This window comes from Mesoplodon bidens (assembly GCF_964165515.1).
Source record: "Mesoplodon bidens genome assembly, chromosome: 19".
Lineage (NCBI taxonomy): Eukaryota > Metazoa > Chordata > Mammalia > Artiodactyla > Ziphiidae > Mesoplodon > Mesoplodon bidens.
This window is the reverse complement of record NC_138179.1, coordinates 20159905-20180019: the sequence shown is the minus strand read 5'-3', so window position 1 is coordinate 20180019 and position 20115 is coordinate 20159905.

The following is a 20115-nucleotide window of genomic DNA, read 5'->3' as shown; positions in this document are numbered from 1 at the left end:
GACCTCAGATGGTTTTTACGAGAACTAAATGAGACGATGGATATGGAAGTGTTTTGTAATCTGTAAAGGGCGTTGTAGTGATTTTTATCATTACTGCGTGTTCCCATCGCTGAGAAGGGCACACATGGAATTATGACGACCAGTGCTGTCTGGGCCTACAGCCCCGTTCAGTTATTTTATGGAGAATTCTCTCTTCAACATTTAAATCTGCCCCGGCTTTCCTCTCCTCACTGCCTCACCGCCACACTCCTGAGATTAATTCTTCCCTTAAACAACAGTAGATGGATGACCTTCATGTTCCCTCAGCTGATTAAAATCATTTCCTCTCTGTTGAGAGTCCATTCATGTGAACCTGTGCTTCCGAACGCCGGCCTTAGAATCCAGCCCTGTGCACTGGAATTACAGCCTGTGATGCCTGAGAATTCCTCTTCCTTCCAGACAGCATTTCAGGGACCTTGCAGATGCCCGGTCCACAACTCCCTCTCTGGGCATAGGTGGAGGATGGCCAGCTGAGCCCCACGGCCTCCTCTGTGTAGAGCTGGCTGCGGATGTAGCTGCATCCGCGTGGCATCCTGACCACGCAGGTATTAACACACAATCATCATAACAACAGAAACTGCCATTCATTCCGTGCACTGTCCCACTGGGTCCTCACAACAACCTTGTGGGGGTAGATAACACAATCCCCATTTTACAGCTGTGGAAAATGAGGTTTAGAGGCAAGAAGTGACTAAAGCAAAGTCACAGTCACAAGTCGCAGACAGAAGATTTGAACCTAAGCTTGTTTAACTCTAGGGCCCAGGTTGGTTCATTTATTCAACAAATATTTATGAAGTGCCTGCCATGTGCCAGGCACTTGGATATGTCAGTGAGAAGGCTTCCTGCTCCCATGAGCGTACATTCTATTGGAGGAGATAGACAACTGATAAACATAATGAATCGATCAATCATGCAGTATGCTAGAAGGACAGATGCTTTGGGAAGAAAGAGAGTTGCGCTGAGTAAGGGACATCAGGAGTGCCTGGAAGTTGGGAAGGGGGGGTGTCTTGGCTTTTGCAGTTGAAGTATAGTGGTCAGGGTAGACTTCCTTGAGAAGGTAACATTTGGACAAAGTCTTAAAGAAGGTGAAGGAATTAGCCATGTGGCTACCTGGAGAGAGAGTCAGCCAGGCTGAAGGAAAGCCCTGTACACAGGCCCTGCTGAGTAGAGGCCTGGCATGTCTTGGGAGACAGAAAGGAGGCCAGAGTTAGGGAGGAGTTAGTGGTCGTAGGTGAGGTCAGCCTGTAAGTGAGGGCCAGGTGCCACAGAGCCTTGCAGACCACTGCAAAGACCGTGACCTTCACTCTGAGCAAAATGGGGGCCTAGTGGAGTTGGGGAAGAGGAACATGGCTGTCTGACTCGCGTTTAGTGCCGTGTTACTCCCAAACCCGGCTGGGATGCAGGCATCACTGGGGTGCTTGTTATTAGTGCAGGTGCCAGGCTTACTGCAGAATCCCACATCCCTGTGATCACGGCCAAGGTCCTGGATACCCCTCTTCCTGTCCTCGGCTTGCTCTCCCTCTAATCCTATTTCTGTCCAGCTGCCAGGCCTGGCTTGGGGACCTACTTGGGTTCTGGCTTCTCTTCCCTGAGTCCCTGCTTTTGGCCCCTCTGGTAGCACCTTGTACCCTGAGCTTGATCGTCCCTTGACCCAACGGCAATTGGACCAAGGAGAAATGCGCTTCCTCTCCAGACCCCGCACCCAGGAGGACTTGAGCCACAGCCCTGCCAGTCCACAAGCAGATGTTTGGGTTGAAGAGTCCAGACCGCAAAGGCCCAGTGGTCAGCCAGCCTGGCCCTGGCGATGGCGGCTAGGATCCTGAGCTCGGCCGGCAGGACGCAAAGGAACATCTGGTATGTGACTCTCCCTGGCAGGGAGAAAGGCAGGAAGTCAGCAGGGATGTTCAGATGGGCTTGGGGTCAGGGTCGGGCGGAAGCGGGAGGCAGTGGAGGTGGAATCACAAATTGTAACCCAGGGGCAATGACCAAATCTGGAGAATCAGACCCAGAACGGCATCTCCGTGAAGTGACCTGAAGGGTCCTCTATGGCTGGGGAATGTCCGGGAACACTGGGAGGTACTCGCTGGAAGGGGTAAAACAGGACCAAATCCAGAACCCGTGGATTCTGATTGAGGGGCTGCAGGCCTGGGTCTGCCGTCCTCTCTCCGATGGGCTGATATTTTTTCACTTTAATTGGGAACATAAGTAAACGGCAATGAAATCTGTATTCCTGTGAAAGGAGATGGAGGTGACTAAGGTGGGGGGCGTCACTGCCAACACTCCCCACTTCCGGCCCGTGGGAGGTGCGACAGGACTTCCTGGTTTTGAAAATGTTTGTATCTATGCCTCCTCCGACCCCACGACAAGAAATGGGCTTCACAGAATCGTCTGCAGTCTCACCCAGGCCCCTTGGGGCCAGAGCAGGTTTTGGGAGAAGGATGGGAAGACACAGAATTGTGTCCACAGCCAGGATCAGGGCTCAATTGTGCCGAAGGTCAGATGTCAATCCAAGGTCAACATTGGGAACAGGGTCGGAGTTCAGTGTATGAGGGGGCAAGGTTGGGTCTAGGCTTATGCCCAGGTCGGGGCTTTGTCAGGGTTGGGATATGACTCCTTTGCTTCCAGGGGACACTCAGCCAGCCTCCTGTCTGCTTTGGTCTCCTGGTTCGCCTCTGAGCAAACCCAAAACATGGTGACTTGACAGCAAGTGCCCCGCCCCCCAGACCCAAGTGCAGCAGGCATCAGCCTCCTGGAGAAAGACTGATTTCCAGCTGGAAACAAACCCACTTCTGGGTCCTTCCCAGACCCACATGGCCCTGTTCATCTTCTGTAAGGCCCACACTGTGGCCCACACTTTCATAGGTGAGGTCTCTAGATCTTGAGAACAGTCACTTGAGAGGGGAGGGTAAGAAATACTATCCCCATTTTATGGGCAAGGAAAACTGAGGCCCAGTTCTTTACTGCATCCAGGGGTCTGCATATTCCTTATCGTTTGAAGTTGTTTCTACCCTCTTTTGCTTCTGGATCTAGGACACATTTCTTCTTTCACCTGAGCGCTCCCAGGTGGGAAACCTGATGCAGAGGCCGGGGCATCAGGCCTGATCCCATCTCTACTCAGCCTGAGCCAGCCTGGGAGTCCTTTCCTCAACAGGATTCCAAATTGAGAAAAAGCAAACAAACAAACAAAGAAACGGGCAAAGCAGATTTTCTGCCTGTGCAGGGAAGACCCCAGGTGGCTCACCCCAGGGAAGTTTGGGCCTGGGCAAGGGGGTGGGGGGAAGGTGTTCTTACTTGCAGAGGGTCGGGGTGACCCTTGGTGAAAGCAGCAGATCCTCGCGCCATGGATCCAGCATCCTCGCCCGGTTCTCAGGGTGTTAGTGGGGCGCGGGGCGGAGTGATGATTAGGGGCAATCCCTGGGCCGGCGGTACCCACCTCTGAAGAGTGCACAAGGGGGGCCATCTGCTTGCTTCCCCCTCCCTCGTAGCTCCCCTGCCCCCACCTCGCTCCAGGGGCTGGGGGAGGGGAGGCGGGCTGCTCACTCCCTGTCCCTGGGGTAGCTGTGAGAAGGCGAGGAGACCCTTTTGCAGCTTAAGTCAGAGAACACCAGGGTCTCGGGGACTTCTCATTGCTGCCTTCTCCCTCGGCATAGCCTCCTTCTGTCGCCAAGTCTCCAGGCCCCTCCCCTTTGGGAAGCCCCTGCCCTCTTTCTTCACCTAAAGACCCCCGCCTGGCTTTGCAGAGCGACTTCCCCCTTGCGGGCAGGAGAAGGGGGCAGCTGGGTCCTGCACGTGTGTACAGAACAAAGAGACTCGCTGTAACTCCCGTTCCACCGACGAGAGCTCCCGTCAGGGCCTGACAGATGAGCGTGGGCACGCCCAGTGGCAGAGATGGATGCGGATCCCTGTGCTCGAGCCCCGCGCGCGCTGCCCGTCTGTGTATCCCTCCCCTTGGGAGCAGGCTAATCAGATGGCCGTTTATGGAGCCATTACTCAGTCATTTAGTTATGCTTGGACGGGGTGGGGGGAGGGGAACGTGAGGTTTCACCAAGAAGACAATTAGGACCCCTTCCTGGTGTCTGCCAGAGGGGGCCACAGGAGTCCCATTAAGCGGCGACGATGATGACGACCCACTGGCTCCAATCATATTGGAGGCCCACCTGTTCCTCCCCAGGGCAGGGCCTGCACTCACTCCATCCACAGCCCCACGGGGGTGGGACCCAAACAACCAGACCTCCCCTGGGGTCCAGGTGGGCTTTCTGAGCTCCACGACACTGGCCCCAGAGAAAGGGAACCTGGATGCTTTCTTGAACACTTGCTGCCATTGTTTTAAACTGGGAATCCGAGTGGGGCACAGCACTTGGTATGCAGGCAATTCCCTGGGAAGAGATTCTTTTACATTTGTGTGGTAATATATTCTCTGTCCCAGGGCCTGCTATTGTACAATAAAACAAGAAGGCTGGGAGTCAATACAGAAATGTTAAAAAAGAAATGCTCTGAATCATTTTCATAACCAGCAAATATGATTTTCAGCTGAGAAACATTTTCTTTTCTATTCTGTAATGGTGGAGCAGTTTTCAAGCCTGGGCTCTGGGACTGAAGCTTTTAGCTGCTTAAAGGTAAATATTACCCAGAGGAGAGGCCACAATAGACTGGGCTGTGATAAGCTGAATTTGGCTATAATAATAATGGTATATGTTATTGTCTGTTTTGCAAGCATCTGTTGCATGCTAGCTCTGTGATGGGTACTTTCTTGTTAAATAAGTTTTATGTTTGAACAAATCCTTAGGGTTCATCTGCTCTAGCCCTCTCAACATGTAGAAATTCCCCTCTGTGACCCTCCCAACAGATGGGCCTAGCAGTTTTCCTTAAACACTTGCAGTGGGAGCAACTCACTACTTCCAAAAGCCCATGCCATTTTCTTTTAATAGCTGTAAGTATTTTAAAATTGCTTTTGACTTTTGGTCATGGTGTTGGAATGAGCACACACTGGAGCCTTCCTGATCCACTTTTTTTAAAAAAAAATTATTTATTTATTTATTTATTTATGGCTGTGTTGGGTCTTCATTGCTGCGCATGGGCTTTCTCTAGTTGCAGCAAGCGGGGGCTACTCTTCGTTGCGGTGAGCAGGCTTCTCACTGCAGTGGCTTCTCTTGTTGCAGAGCACGGGCTCTAGGCATGCGAGCTTCAGTAGTTGTGACACGCAGACTCAGTAGTTGTGTCTCGCAGGCTCAGCAGCTGTGGCGCATGGGCTTAGTTGCTCCGCGACCTGTGGGATCTTCCCAGACCAGGGATCGAACCCATGTCTCCTGATTGGCAGGCGTTTTCTTAACCACTGCGCCACCAGAGAGGTGCCCTCCACTTTTTAAACATACGCAAAGAGTTAAAATATAAATGCCATGTAGGTACAAATGGAATTTTGTCTTGTTTTTGATAGGACTGGCATTATTAAAAACACTGTAGTAATTTCTATAGGCTAGAAGTTAAATGGAGATACCAGTGTGTACGGGATGGACCTCTGTGACCTGCAGTGCACTGAGACTGGAGATGGCCTGTGGGCCAGGAATTCACTCACACACACACAAAGAACAACAGGAAAATGGGACCGATAGTCAAGAAAAAACTCAACTGATAGAAACTTACTCTGAGATGGCCCAGATATTAGATGTAAAATCTTTAAAATTTTAGCAAATTCTTTAAACCAGCTGTATAAATATGTTCAAAAGACTAAAGGAAAATGAGCCTTAATGAGTCAACAGGTAGAGAATTTCATCAGAGAAATGGAAATTAAAAAGAACGAAATGAAAGTTCTAGAAATTCTAAAAATTATAGTAATTGAAGTAAAATATTCATTGGATGGGTTTAATAGCAGGCTAGAGGTGATGGAAGAATAAATACGTGAGTCTGAAGACAGATCACTAGAAATGATCCAGTTGGAGAGAGCAGACAGGAACATGATTGAAGGAAAATGATTGAAGATGAATGAACAGAGCCTTCAAAGGGCACAGGACAATTTCAAATAATCTAACACACTGGTGATTGATAGAAGTTCTAGAAGGAGACTATAATGATAATTGGTCAGGAATAATATACGAAGAAATAAATAGCTGAATTTGAAATAAAGAAATAAATAGCTGACCGTATCATAGTCAGACCACTCAAAACTAAATATAGAGAAAATCTTGAGAGGAGCCAGAGGAAAAAAAGACACATTCCATATAGGGTAACAATAGTTAGAACTACCACGGACTTCTCAGAAAGAGCGGAGGCCAAAAGACAAAGGAATAATATCATTAAAGTGATTAAAGAGAAAAAAAAAAAGACCTAACCTGTCAACCCAGGCAGTTTTACTATCTATATTCGTGAAATATCCTTTAAAAATGAGGATGAAATGGAGTCATTTTTAGACAAATGAAAGCTGAGAGAAGGTTTTGCCGGCAGACATACAGAAGATCTGCTAAAGGGTGTTCTCCAGGCTGAAAAGAAATGATGGGAAGTTACCTGATGGAAAGTTGCATCTCCAGGAGGGAAAGAGCCCAGCTAATGTTTTACTCTCATAATTTTGAGAAAAGACAACTGACCGTTTAAAACAAAATGATAACATTTTAAGCATCGTTTAAAACATATGTAAAAAGTTAAAGATACGACAACAAAAGCTGAAGGAAGGGAAGGTGTTAATACACTTATTATTCTTGCGAGGTGGGAAATGGGAAAGAGGGGTGTGGGAGGGACCATGTGGGAGGTGGAAAGTGGTTCAGAATTGACTAAGGATGCTGGTGGTTGAGCCCTAGACATTCTCCTTGTTGGGTCCTGGGAATCCCCCTCCTGCACCCTGCCTGAGGTCTGCCCCTTGAGGTTGGACTAGCCATTTCCTAAAAGAGCTCGCTGGCTGAGACCTGGCCTGGGCCTGTTAGCATTCAGCTCAGAGGCTGGGCAGGAAGGAGAAGAAAATGAGGGCGGCAGGAAGAGAAACCTCTCAATAGGGCTGGGAGGAATGGGATGAGAAAGAGGAGGAGGAACGGGGGACACGTGCTGCTCCCAGCTGTCTGCCTGTGGGTGAAGCAATGAATTGCACTCAGTCATAAGGCCATGAATGGAGAGACTACTTGGGACCAGTCACTTTACATCCGTCAGCTCACTTCATCCTCAGAGCATCCAGCCAGGCTGATTGTATTTCCCCATTTTACAGAGGAGGACACTGGGGGCTCCGAGAAGTTAAATAACTCGTCTACCCAGTTAGTGAAAGGCTCTAAGTAGAGCAAAGGCCACTCTACCTGCATACAGCTGGAAATCTGTCAGATGCAAGGGCCCTGAGAAACATGTCTAACTGGATTCTATCAGCCTGGCACGGGTGAGGTATGTGCCACAAGGGGAACCTCCACTTAGTGAGTCTCTGCCCCGAGCCTTGGAGAGATGGGGGGACAGTGAGCCCCAGAGACTCAGGAAGGCACTGGCTCTGAGCTGGGCTGGCACACCTGCTTGAGACAAGCTCGTTATGTGGCAGGTCAGCAGGCCGTATGCACAGAGCAGGTAGCGCTGGGAGGTAACGTGAGGTCCCTTCAAGGACCCGCCTAGTGCTGGCTTTTTTATATACCTTGTCTAATCCTTTCTGTCATCTTGCACAATTATCTCCTAAGGTAACTGTTTTCAGCCCGATAGTACAGATGAGGAAACTGAGGCTTAAAGAGGTTAAATTCACTTACCCTTCATCAACCACAGTGTCTGGATTCTCCTGGTTTTAGTCCTGTATGTCTGCCCACTTCTCATAGCAGGCTGTTTCATGCCCCAGAACCTTTGTGTATGGGATTCCTTGCGTGCATGAGACTCAAGGCCTGGCCAGCTCCTATATTTTCAGGGGTGCCCTCTGTGCTGGTCTCTGGATTTCCAAGTTTCTCATTCCCAGGCCAGAGAGGAGGGTCTTCCAGAGGGGAGGAGTGCTATTCAACCCCAGGCCTTGGGAGGGTGCTATATTGCCAAGAGGGTCAGAGGCCTGGCTCTTGGCCGCAGCTCCGCTTCAATCCAGCTGTGACCTTAGGAGAGCCATTTCTCACCTCTGCTCAAGATTACATCCCACCTGTACAGTGAGGGGCTGGGTGTGTCTCACCCTGGACCAGGGGTGGGCAAACATTTTCAGTTAGGTCCAGATAGCAAATATTTTTCGGTTTTGCAAGCCATGCAGCTACTCAACTCTGCCTTTGTGGTGAGAAAGCAGCTGTACACAGCATGTAAACAAAGTATGTGGCCGTGTCCCAATAAAATTTTATTTACAAAAACAGGAGGCAGGTTGGATTATGGTTCTTTGTCTGGGACAATCTCAGATTTCTGGGTGCTAGAGAGATGGAGATATATCATAGTCTAGTAGGGGAGGCATGCAGGCAAACCCCAAATTAACAGTGTGGTGTGAAAAGTAGAAATGGTTTAGAGGAGAGCACAGGCACAGCAGTAACTCGGGGGGCGTGGGGGCTTTGATGGTTAAGCTGAGCGTCAGTGGGTGACACATTAGAGGGTTTGGCAGATGAAGGGAAAAGCACTCTAGGCAGATGGAACAGCATGTGCAAACACCCAGAGGCATGACAGTGCGTGGTGTCTTGGCAAAAGCTGTGGAATTCGATGGCTAAAGCTAGAGGCACAAATGAAATCCAGGAGAATCTTAATTGCTGTGCTAAGGGGCAGACACTTTTCAGCAAATAATCCTCAGTCATTTAACTCCTCTTCAATGACTAACATTTTTCTTGGAAAGCGTCCACCCTACTAATAACTACTAATCTCGGTAAGGGGTATTGGACATGCAATTTCTTCTAATTACATGGAAATACTGGTTGTTTCTTCTCTGTGGGTGCTGAGGCCCCAGGGGCAGTGATGGATGCCCAGGATAGGCAAAAGGGATGAGCTGAGCGCGGCTGATTTGCACCACAGTGGAGCCCGGGGCTCTGATTTCACACTCAGCCTCAGGCCAGAGCGATTCTGCCTGTGTCATCATTACGCTCATCAAGGGAAGCTTTGTCTTCCCCTGATCGGCCTAATTGCTCTCCTCATTTGGACAGCCCTGGAGTCATTTAGTAATGAAAACCGCCACGCGCTAATATGGCATCAGGAGCTCACCTGCTTGTTGGCATTTGGAGCAGCATGGAGAGAGGAAAAGGCTCAGCTTGTCATTATAGGTGCAGAGCCTCGCCGAGCCGCTCGTGTGCAATTACCGCCTAACAGTCTGGAAATTACAGGCCGGTTACAGTGGCTGCTAACGAGGACTAATTGCACCACCACAGAGCTGTCCTGGACACTTAAAACAAATGGCCCCTGTGGGAACTTGGCGGTGGGTCGGGAAAATCCCATCTATTCTTGGAACAGAGGGAAAGGCTAGTTGGGGTTGGGAAGGGATCAGCTGGGGGCTTCTGGGCATTAAAGATTGGTTTCTCAATCAGTGTAGTTAAACTAGAGTTTCATGAAGACATCCACCCATCCATCTATCTACCCATCCATCCCCCACCATCCATCCACCATCCATCCATGCATTCATCTATCCATGCATTCATCCATCCATCTTCCCCCATCCATCCACCTATCCACCCTCCATCCATCCATCCTCTGTCCATCTTCCTCTGTATGTTTTTTCAACTGTTAACCCAGATGTGCATCCATGTTGTATCCATCCATCCATCCATCCTTCCATCCACCCAACCATCCATTCATCTATCCTACCGTACATCCATCTAGCATACAACTATCTATCTCTCCATCCATCCAACAAATTTCTACCAAACTCTTGCTTAGTACAAGGCCTACTTTTGATGCTGTGAGTCAAGGATGAGTCAGGAGTGATTCTGCATACAAGAAAACACAATAGACGCTCAATAAATATTTTTGAATAAATTTTTTAAAAGAATGAATATTTTCTCAATGAAGAGGAGACCATTTGAAGGACTCAGCTAAGTAGGAGGATAAAGAAAAGGGTATAGTAGGTGTGAGGACAGAGAAGGTGTAAAGTGTTCTCAGTCATACATGCTTGTGAGCCTGTGTTTGAGCACGGTAAGATACTTCATCTCCTTCAGCCTCAGTTTCCCTACCCATAAAATGGGGATAAAAATAGCTGCTAGCTCATAGGGTTATTATGTGGATTACCTAAAATATTGCATGTAAAGTTCTTAGAACAATGTCTAGTACATAGGAGGCACGTAAAAGTTTGGACTTTCCATAATTATTAGATGTCTGTGCTGCTTTCCTTGACTCCTCTAGGGTACTACCCCCTACTATGGCTTCTCCCATCTTTCTGCCCACCCTACTCTGCCTAGAAAGAGAAAAAGACCATCCTAGGAATTAGAACCTGATGTAGATGCTTGTAACACAAGGGAGGTCTTGGAGTTTGGGGAATGTTAATTCTTTCCCTTGTGATTGGATCCCAGGGAGTGAGGGGCAGTGATAGGGAAGGACAGTAGGGTCAAGGCCATATCAGTCTGGGAAGAGCTGAGAGGCTTGGGATTTGCTGTGGGGAAGACAGGGGATTGCAAGTGATTTGAATTTGTAAATTGTTACTCTGGCCTGGGAAATTGATTACTATTAACTGATTATTACTCTGTGGGTAATTGATTGGAAGATCATCTGGTCATAGTGATTCAAGGGCAGAGGCTGGATGAAAACTGGTCCAATGCTCTTTCCTGGTCCCAGCTGCTAGATCTCTGGTCCCTGGGCTCCCCCGCTATAGTTTTCTGGCCTGGAGCTCAGGGCTGGGGAAGGAATTTTAGAGCTATGGGTTCCTCTACCCTGTCAGGATCTGTGCAGGGGTCTACAGGTCCCCACGTTCTCCCCCGACCCCGCATACACTCACAGAACTCTGCTAAGTGGCCATTTCAACTGACCTTAAATACCTCCTGTGACAAGGACATCGCTCCTTGCCGAGGTAGCCTGTTTCCTCTCTGGCCACCTCTGACAAAGTCCTTTGTGAGATTAAAGTTCCCCCTATCTTTTCTTAGATTCTCATTGTTCACCCTTGCCCTACTCCTGAGGGGCTGGGCAGAGTAGGTCTCAATGGCAGCCGTGGACACGGTTCCTCTGGGGGCCAGGACACAGGCTCCGTTTGTGGTCAGGGGTCGGTGGGCCGCCAGGTCAGTGCTTGGGCTGCAGCTGGGCTCAGGGTGGGGCATTTCCCAGGAGGGGCGGGGGTGGACTGACTGATGAACTGGCAGCCCCTGTACCCGCTGCCTCCTGCTAGGCTCCCTCTGGTATAGCCTCCTCCCACATGGAGGCCGGGTTTGCCATGGGATTTCCACCAACAGCAAGTGTTGGAAGTGATGTTACGCTAGTTCAACACTTGCCTTTACAGGCCTGGCAGCCTCTGCTTTTGCCTGATGAATGAGGAGAGGCTACACGGAGGAGGTGGAGAAGCCACTTCAGACATTCCAGCCCCACGTGAGCTCTCCTCTGAATGCAGCCATGGGAGTGGCCTTGGCTAAACCACATGGAGTAGAATGGCCCAGCTGGGCCCATCTGCCCTCAGCATTAGAAGAAATAATACCAATGTAGTATTGGTATTGCTTTAAGCCACCAAGTGTTTGGATGGTTGGAGTGCATCAGTAGAAAACAGGTACGGGGATTCTAGGTAGCACTCCCTGTCCACTCCCAGGGCACAGTCAAGTCCCAGCTGTAGCCAGAGTCTGAGTTCAGATCAGGCCCTCAGCACCGATTCCTGCACGACCCCAAGTACATCACAGATGTCATAGGCCTCGGTTTCACTGTCTATAAAGTGAAGAGATTTCAGTGTAATGATTTCATCTCTTCCAGCTTGTCTCTGATGAGGCCAAGGGATTCTGGGTGAGGCAACGGCGCCTTCATTCCCAGAAGGCCCCTTCTCAGGGGAGGTTTCCCACTCCCGTGGCTTCACTGCCCACGGAACAACCTGGTACCAGCCTCCTGGCCAGTCCACTTGGAATTACACACTTCTGCTTCAGCTGTGTTAAATTCACCCTGATGGTCCATGTGGCACCTGGAACAGGGCTGTGCCCTGGGGTGGACACTTGGCTAACTGGGCATGGGTTGGTTTTGTGCAAACAGTACAAAACCAGCCCCATTCCCTCTGCTTCCTTGTTCCTCGTTAGATTTTGGCAACAAGTGATTCACTTAAAAGGCGAGTTGGGAACAGGCAGTGATGTTTGAAGCATTTCTCCCTTGATCACTTAGCAGCCCTCTACCTATTTTATTATGCTGTTGGCAAAAATTATGATGTTTGTGCAAATGTTTGTTTGGATAATTATGTTATGTTTGGATAATCATGTCTGAAGGAGCCTGTGGTTCAAACTTCCCAGCCAATTTCTCTAAATGGGAGCTTTTAAACTTTTCCTTTTTATGGTCTTCAGAAGATGCTTGTAGAGATGGTACTATGTCAACTTTGGAGGCGGCCAAGGAGGGGGGAGGGGAGTCAGCGCAGTGGAGGCTGGGGGCTCAGAGGGTCAGAAACCTGGGCCCCACCTGTGAAAGCCCTCACAGGGCTCTCTCTGGGTTGAGAAAGCAGATGTCATTGAGCCCTGCAGGTGGCCGTGGCAAGATAAAGAGTCGGCAGACAGTCGGCAGACAGAGGCCAGCACAGTCAAGCAGAACTTTGTAGAAGTCTGAGCTGTCCAGGGAAGTCTGAGCTGCTGTAAGAGGCTTGCAGTCCCCAGGAGAAGAAGACACCAAGATCCAGGTAGAAGAAGCATCCTCCCAAGGTCCCCCAGCTGGGCAGCTGAGGTGCTGGGACTGGCAGCTTGAACTGGACACAGCTGCTGAGAGCCCAGGAAAAGGGCAGAGGGGGCATCCTTTCCCAGCCAGCGTGTGTGTCAGGCAGGGCGGTGGGAAAGACTCCCTTCCCCTCTGATGCCTTTTCCTCGATGGTGAAAGGACATAGGGCTTGAATTCGAAGCTAGCAGCGGAACATATCTGATGAGCCTCTTCAATATTTATTTTCCCAATAGACTCGAACAATTCTGAAGAGACATACTATTACGTTTCTTAGAAATTTCCCTGAATACATATTTATGAGGGAAACCTGAATAAGCTAAGAAGGGCTCAGACCTACTTATTTATGTGTTCAGCCATCTCCAGGGTGCGGGCTATGCCGGCATTAACGAGGAGAAGAGACAGTAATTAGATTGCACTTGGGCTGAGCCCCTGCTCCAGGGACAGGATTAGGGCCCAGCTGCCAGCGTTCCGTGGTCCCCACCCTCAGGATGCTCGTCCTTCAAGTTTGCGCCTCTGGGGATCCGTGGATCTCAAACTTGCTGCCTATTGGAATCATCTGGGAAGTTTTAAAAAAAAATACTGATGATGCTTGTGCCCTTTTCACAGAGATTCTGATTTAATTTTTCCAGGGGCAGCCTTGGCATTTGGGACTTCTACAAGCTCCCCAGGCAATCCATCATGTAGCAAAATTTGAGAACCACTAATTTTGACTGTGAACCTGTGGGGCTGGCTACATTCACGTGTCATCCTTTCTCCCTCCCTAGTTTTTACCAAAGGTGAGCAGCGCTGGTGGCAAGGGAGAGTCCAGGGCTGGGGGTTAGCGGCAGGGCCAACTTCATGGACCTGTGACCTGAGCAGAGGCAGAGGGGTCCATGCTTGCTTAAATGCCCTGCTGTAGCCATCTTGAAATTCTTAATCATTTTTTAACAAGGGGACTTGCATTTCGTTTTGCACTGGGCCCTGCAAATTATGCGGCTGGTCCTAAGCAGGGGACCTGGTTCTAGCGCCATCTCTGGTTGTATGACTGACTTGCTGTGCAACATTGGGTAGATCTTTCTTTGTCTCTGGATCTCCATTTTCCTCTCCTAGAATAAAAATCAATTAGCCCCAAGGACTTTCTAGTACCTTCTCTGTCTGTGTCAGCACATACATTCACACAAGGCCACCTAAGAAAATAATTGGGCTGCCTTCCGTCAAACACAGTAATAACATGTAATGACTGGCTGTTTCCAAAATCACATGTTGCTTGATTGAATTCCTCACCATTCCAAACAGGTCTGTGTACTTAGAACCTACTAAGGGACAAAAATGACTAATGTGTGGACGTTCGTGTTCTCACTCCCTTCTTTCTATAGCTGAAGAGAATTTATATCTATAGCCTTGCCCATTCAGTTTCCTGGCAACCCTGCCTACTAAGCAGAGTTCTGCCTTTCCAGCTAGTTCCTCAGCTTTTCTAAGGCAGAATTGGACCCAGGTAGAAAGGCTGAGGACTGTGGAGGGGAAGGCAGGAGATTTGCATCAGAAAGAGAAGAGCTGTTCCCTGGAGAAAAGAATAGAAGGGGTGAGAAGGAGGGGCTGGGAAGGGAAGGAAATAGGGAGAATTTTGCATTGGGATTGAGAGTGGGGGAAAGAAGAAGGTATTTGAAGCATGGCTGCCAGATATGTGGATATTGAGAGTGGCAGCTGGAGAAGAAAAGAATTGTTAAGGTCTTTTGCTGTGCATTGAGCATATATTCTGACCTCCCCAAATACATCTGCACACTTTCCCTTCAGAGGTCTCTCAAGAGTATAAGCCCAATTTGCAATTGCTTTCAGGTATATTTTTCTATCTGACTGCAGATTCCTTGAACTGATCCTGTGCAGAGTCTAGTCCATCTGGGACGCCAGTTATATTTGGAATACACTGTTAAGCCAGGGTGGAATGGAAGTGACGGCAGGTCTGAGCTGGGACATCCTTCACCTAGTGCAGGCATTTCATAGACTCATGATCTCTTGGAGTGGGGAGAGATCTTAAAAATGGTCTAGTTCAGCCCCTTCCCCACTTGAACTTTCTAGAGCATCTCTACCAAGTCTATTCTTTGCTTATATACTTCCTGTGAAAAGGAATACACGAATGCACTACCTCCAGGGAAAGCTTACTCTGTGTGTAGATAGATGTAGTCATTAGAACGATCTGTCTACATTCGCAAAAGCTATTATCAGTGGTGTGCATTGTTGCAGTCTCACTGGACATCACCCTGCTGGGTCTTACCACAATTTAAAATGTTCTAATTCTTTGAAGGAGCAATTCAACTTCTAGGAAATCTGCGGAAACTCATACACAAAAATAGATATCAAAGGATGTTTACGTTGAAGCATTAATTGTGATAGTGAAAATTTGAAGCAGTTTAAAGGTATATTCACAAGGGATTGCTTAAAAATTATGATATATCCATACTGTGGAGTAATATAGATGTGTGTTACTAATGTGGAAAGATTTCCATGGCATATTAAGGAGAAAAGTAAGTTGCAGACAATAAGGGATGAATGAACTCAAGTGTATACAGGTTTCCCCTGCTACCCCAAAGTAGAGGGTTCCTATGGAACCTTCCATAAACCAAAATGACGTAAATTGGAGAAGCAATTACCTTAGGATATATCTTGCTAATGGATTCACAAAATAAATCAAGATAAAGCATAGATGCTCACAGACATAGTTTGAATTTATGCTGGCTTGATGCTGAGATGCTGAGTGTCATTACCAGGGAAGGAGCTTGATGGTGTAGGTCTCACAGCTCTGAGTGAGCTGCCTCTATAACAGCTGGCTGCAAAACAAATCCTGAGTGCTATTTTGGCTTTTCACCTTTTTTTTTTTTTTTTTTTTTTTTTTGGTAAAAGCTAAAATCCTCTTCAGATTTCTTTCCATTTGTGAAAACAGTTACTAATATAGGTCTTTCCTAAAAGAAAAGTGGTGTAAAGCAAATCTTCAAAAAGTGGGGCATACCAGCATATTTTTTTAAAAAAACCAACAAAGCTTCATACATATACATGACCATGAATTAAAGATATCAAAATTTATAGAAAAATGATACACACAAAACTGCATTCGGGAAATGCAAATCAAAACCACAATGAGATAGATACTAGTTCACATCCATGACAATGGCTATTATTGAAAAAATGGAAAATAACAAGTGTTGGTGAAGATGTGGAGAAACTGGAACTCTTGTTCACTGCTAGTGGGAGTGTAAAATGGTGCAGTCACTTTGGAAAACAGTTTGGCAGTTCCTCAAAAAGTAAAACATAGAGTTACTATATGATCCAGCAATTCCACTCCTAGGTGTGTACCCATGCAAAATGAAAACATACACCAAAACTTGTACAGGAATGTTCATAGCAGTAGCACTGAAAATAGTCCCAAAGTGGAAGCAACCCAAATGTTCATCAGCTGATGAATCTACGAATAAAACGTGGTATCTACACAGCGGCATATTATTTAGCAATAAATAGAGTAGAAGTACTCATTCATGTTACAATATGAATGAACTTTGAAAACATTATGCTAAGTTGAAGAAGCCAGTCCCAAAGGACCACATATTGTACACTTATATGAAATATCCAGAATGAGCAAATCTATAGGGACAGAAATTAGATCAGGATTGCTTAGGGCTATGGTTGGAGGGGAAGGTGGGTTGGGGAGTGACTGCTAATGGTCAGATGAGAACGTTCTAAAATTAGATTGTAGTGATGGTTGCACGACTCTATGAATGTAATAAAAACGCCTGAACTATACACTTTAAATGGTGTATTATGTTGCATGTGAATTATATGTCAATAAACTCTTTTGTAAAAATTGCTAACAGTGTTTAGATCTGGGGGAGGGCACTGGGTTAGGAGGGGGCAGTGAAGCACTGGCCTCGTCCTGGTTATTTATTTCCAGTAGCAAAACATGGCCATCCACAGGCACTTGTGGAGGCTTTTAAGCAGATGGCTGCTGGACACCCAGCCCTCTGACAAAGCAGGCAACATCAGCAGGTCCCTTCTCCACCTCTGGGGCCGATGGCTGTTCCTCCACGGGCCATCTGAGGCCCAGGCATGGCTGTAAACACACAGAGTAATGCCACTGCTCAAGCTGGCCTCTGGTGGTCAGGAGCGGGCCAGGTGCTTGGGTGCCTTTCCTGATGCGGGGGACCTTCACAGACTCTCCAGTGACTGAAGGCAGAGGATGAGCTCTGTTTAGCCTACCCATTTCTGGGGTTCCCCATCCCAGAGAGGGCTGTGAAAAGGGAAGGGTTCTGGGCTCAGCTGGGATTTAGTTGACAAAGACTGAAAACTCGGAGAGGATGCTATATCTGACTGGGATGATGTAGTTAAACCCAGAGAGGCCAGGGCGGCCCTCTCCACCTACAGCAGACAGAGGCAGAGACCAGAGCCAAGCTTGGCTGGAGCAGGGCCAGTGGCCAACAGACGTCGGTGCAGCTGGTCACCTCCACTAGCAGAAGCCCTTGCAAATCCCCCCATCCCTCCACCCGCAGGAACCCAGGTCCACCTGGCCTCATCTGCCTGAATCAGAACTGCAGAACCCACGGCACAGCACCCCAGTACACACACACTCATATGACCTCGAAACCACGAAAGTGCAAAGGCACCCAGGTCCACACCCAAAGGCATGGGCAGGACCACCACACATCAAACGCACATAGACAACAGATGCACAGACGCACAGGTGCACAAACAGAACAATGCACACACTGGGACATTACACAGCACAGGAAGCAGATGGATAGACATAAGCAGGAAAGTCCTTCCAGTTTGTTCAACTGGCTGTCAAAGGCCTATCCAGAGCAGCCGAGGAACCCCTTTCAACCCCCAGTCTGGGTCCGGCACTCTCCTCTGTGTCACCCGCCTTGTCCCTCCTCTTCCCCGACAGTCCCTGGGCCTCTCCGTAGCACATGATCCATCCTACTGCGCTGGGACTGTGGGTTTACTTGTTTGCTTTCCTCACTGGATTCATGATCCTTGAAGGTAGGAACTGTGCTGATGTATCTCTGAGTCCTCAGCACCTGCCAAGTGTCTGGCATGTAGTACAGGGTTAATGCGCAATGTTATAAATGAAGGAATAAATGAATGGAGTAATCCAAGTGTATATTTATTAGGGAAAGTGTTCAATCTTCATAACCATCAAAGAAATGCAAATTAAAACGAGATTCAATTTTACACCTATTAAATTAGTACAAATTAAGAAATATAATTATCACACCCAAGACTGACGCAGTTGTGGTATAACCGTGGCGCACACAGTGCTGGTGGCAGCGTGTAACCTGGGTGCCGCTCTTTGGAAAGCAATTTGATACTACGTATCGAGTCCTCAAAAGGCTCACACCCTTAGGGCAGTGATGCCACTCCTGGGAATTTATCCAGAGGAAATTACCAGAAAGAAGAAGGATATTTATGATCACGAAGCCGCGATTTCAGAACCAAAAACTGGGACACACGTTCTGACACATTCCATTTAAGGACTGGTGGGAAGAATATTCCAGAAAACTGAGGACAAAGCTGACCATGCTGAATTGGGAACAGCAATGGTGGGAATGTACATTCCCTGAGGGCAGGGACCTTGTATGTATCCCTCACTGTTGTGTCTCCCGTTCCTAACAGGGTACCTGGTACACGGTAAGGTAATATTGTCAAATAAAATAATAAATAATGGTTGAGTAATATAATAATAATATATTTAACCATACTATATTTAACCATTATAGATGTTATTTATTTAGCCACACACATATTAAATATGTATGTATATATATTTCACCATTACGCACATGTACTCTGGATAGAATGCTCTGTAGCCATTAAAAGTGATTAATATGCAGATCTGTTTAAGATACAATATTTTAAAGAAATAATTTCCTATTCTGCATGAGAAGGACTTATGTGCTAGAGAAGGTGGTTCACTCAGAGACAGGACTGCACGTGGCCTAGACCAGGGGTTGGCAAACTTGGCCGTGGGCCAAATCTGGCCTGCCAGCTGTTTCTTCAAATAAAATTGTTTTGTGACATAGCCACACCCATTCATTTATGTATCATGTGTGGCTGCTTTTGTGCTGCAGAATTGGGTAGTGGTGATGGAGACTACATGGCCCTCAAAGCTTAAAATATTTACTTTCTGACTCTTTACAGGAAAAATTTGCTGACCCTTGACCTAAGTAAAAAAAGGACAGGAAGGTGTGGGCAGCCAGCCTTTCCTAGACAGGCTCTTTAGATAAAGAACTGGAAAAATAACAGCAGTAACAGTAGCTACCTTTTACGGAGCATTATCTAGGCGTCAGGCACGGCGTCAAGGACTCATAACCATGCTCCTTTAATCCTCACAGCCACACGGGAAGTAGGCATATTTGTCATTCCTGTTTTGGGAGGGGACACGGAGGCCTAGGAGCTCAGGTGACCTGCTCAGATCCCACAGCCGTAAGTGGGGCAGCTGGACTCAAGCCCCGGCCTGCAGACTTCACCCCTGTGCTCTGCTGCTGTCAGAAAGTCAAGAGTTATTTTACAGACGTGGTGTCTGGAGCTCAGAGGTTGACCCACTTGCTCAAAGATGCACAGTGTTAAGAGATAGAGCCAGGATTCAAATTCAGGTCTGAGTGAGTGGACTCTGTTTCCTCCAGTTAAACGTGGAGCCAGTCTGGGGGCAACGTGGTGAGATTAGGGGTGATCCTCACATGAATGCTATTCTAATGGCACTAGGGGCCTGTGGCTGACAGTAGAGGTTGCGTTCTGGGCCGGCTGTCTGAGCTCTGGACTTTACTCCCGATTCTCTCTTGGACTTTGTATAAGCTCCTTACCTCTCAGGGCCTCAGTTTCCCCATCTGCATGACAAGGTGCCTGGGAATGGACAGGTTTTCTGGATCTTTCAGCCGGAAAGCAGAACTTCAGACCTTCCCAGGGTGGATGAAATGTAGCCTCTTCTTTCGAGAACACGGGCAGGCTTGGGATAAAGGTCACCAGTGATGGGAGAAGATTTTCTCTGTTCTCACAGGATCCTGGAATGGAATCAAGGATCCGTGGGGACTGCAGATGTTTCTGGAAGGGATGGGGGCCTGGGCAGAGTCTGAGGAGGAAAGTGAGGGAGAAATTCTGCAGCCAACTACCAGGAGAGTTTTTGTTTTTGTTTTTTTTCCCCACTCCAACCATTAGTAAAATCCAACACCTAGGAGACTATAGAACATCCAGTGGCAGAGATGGAGCAAGAGTGTGGGGTGGGCATCGGGGACTGGCCAGGGGTGGGACTAGGATGTGGCCAGTGAGGCATCCACATCCAGAGCAGAATTTAAGAGGACACCAAAAAACCCAATAATCAAGATTTTAATGCCATTTAAAGAATCCAAATGA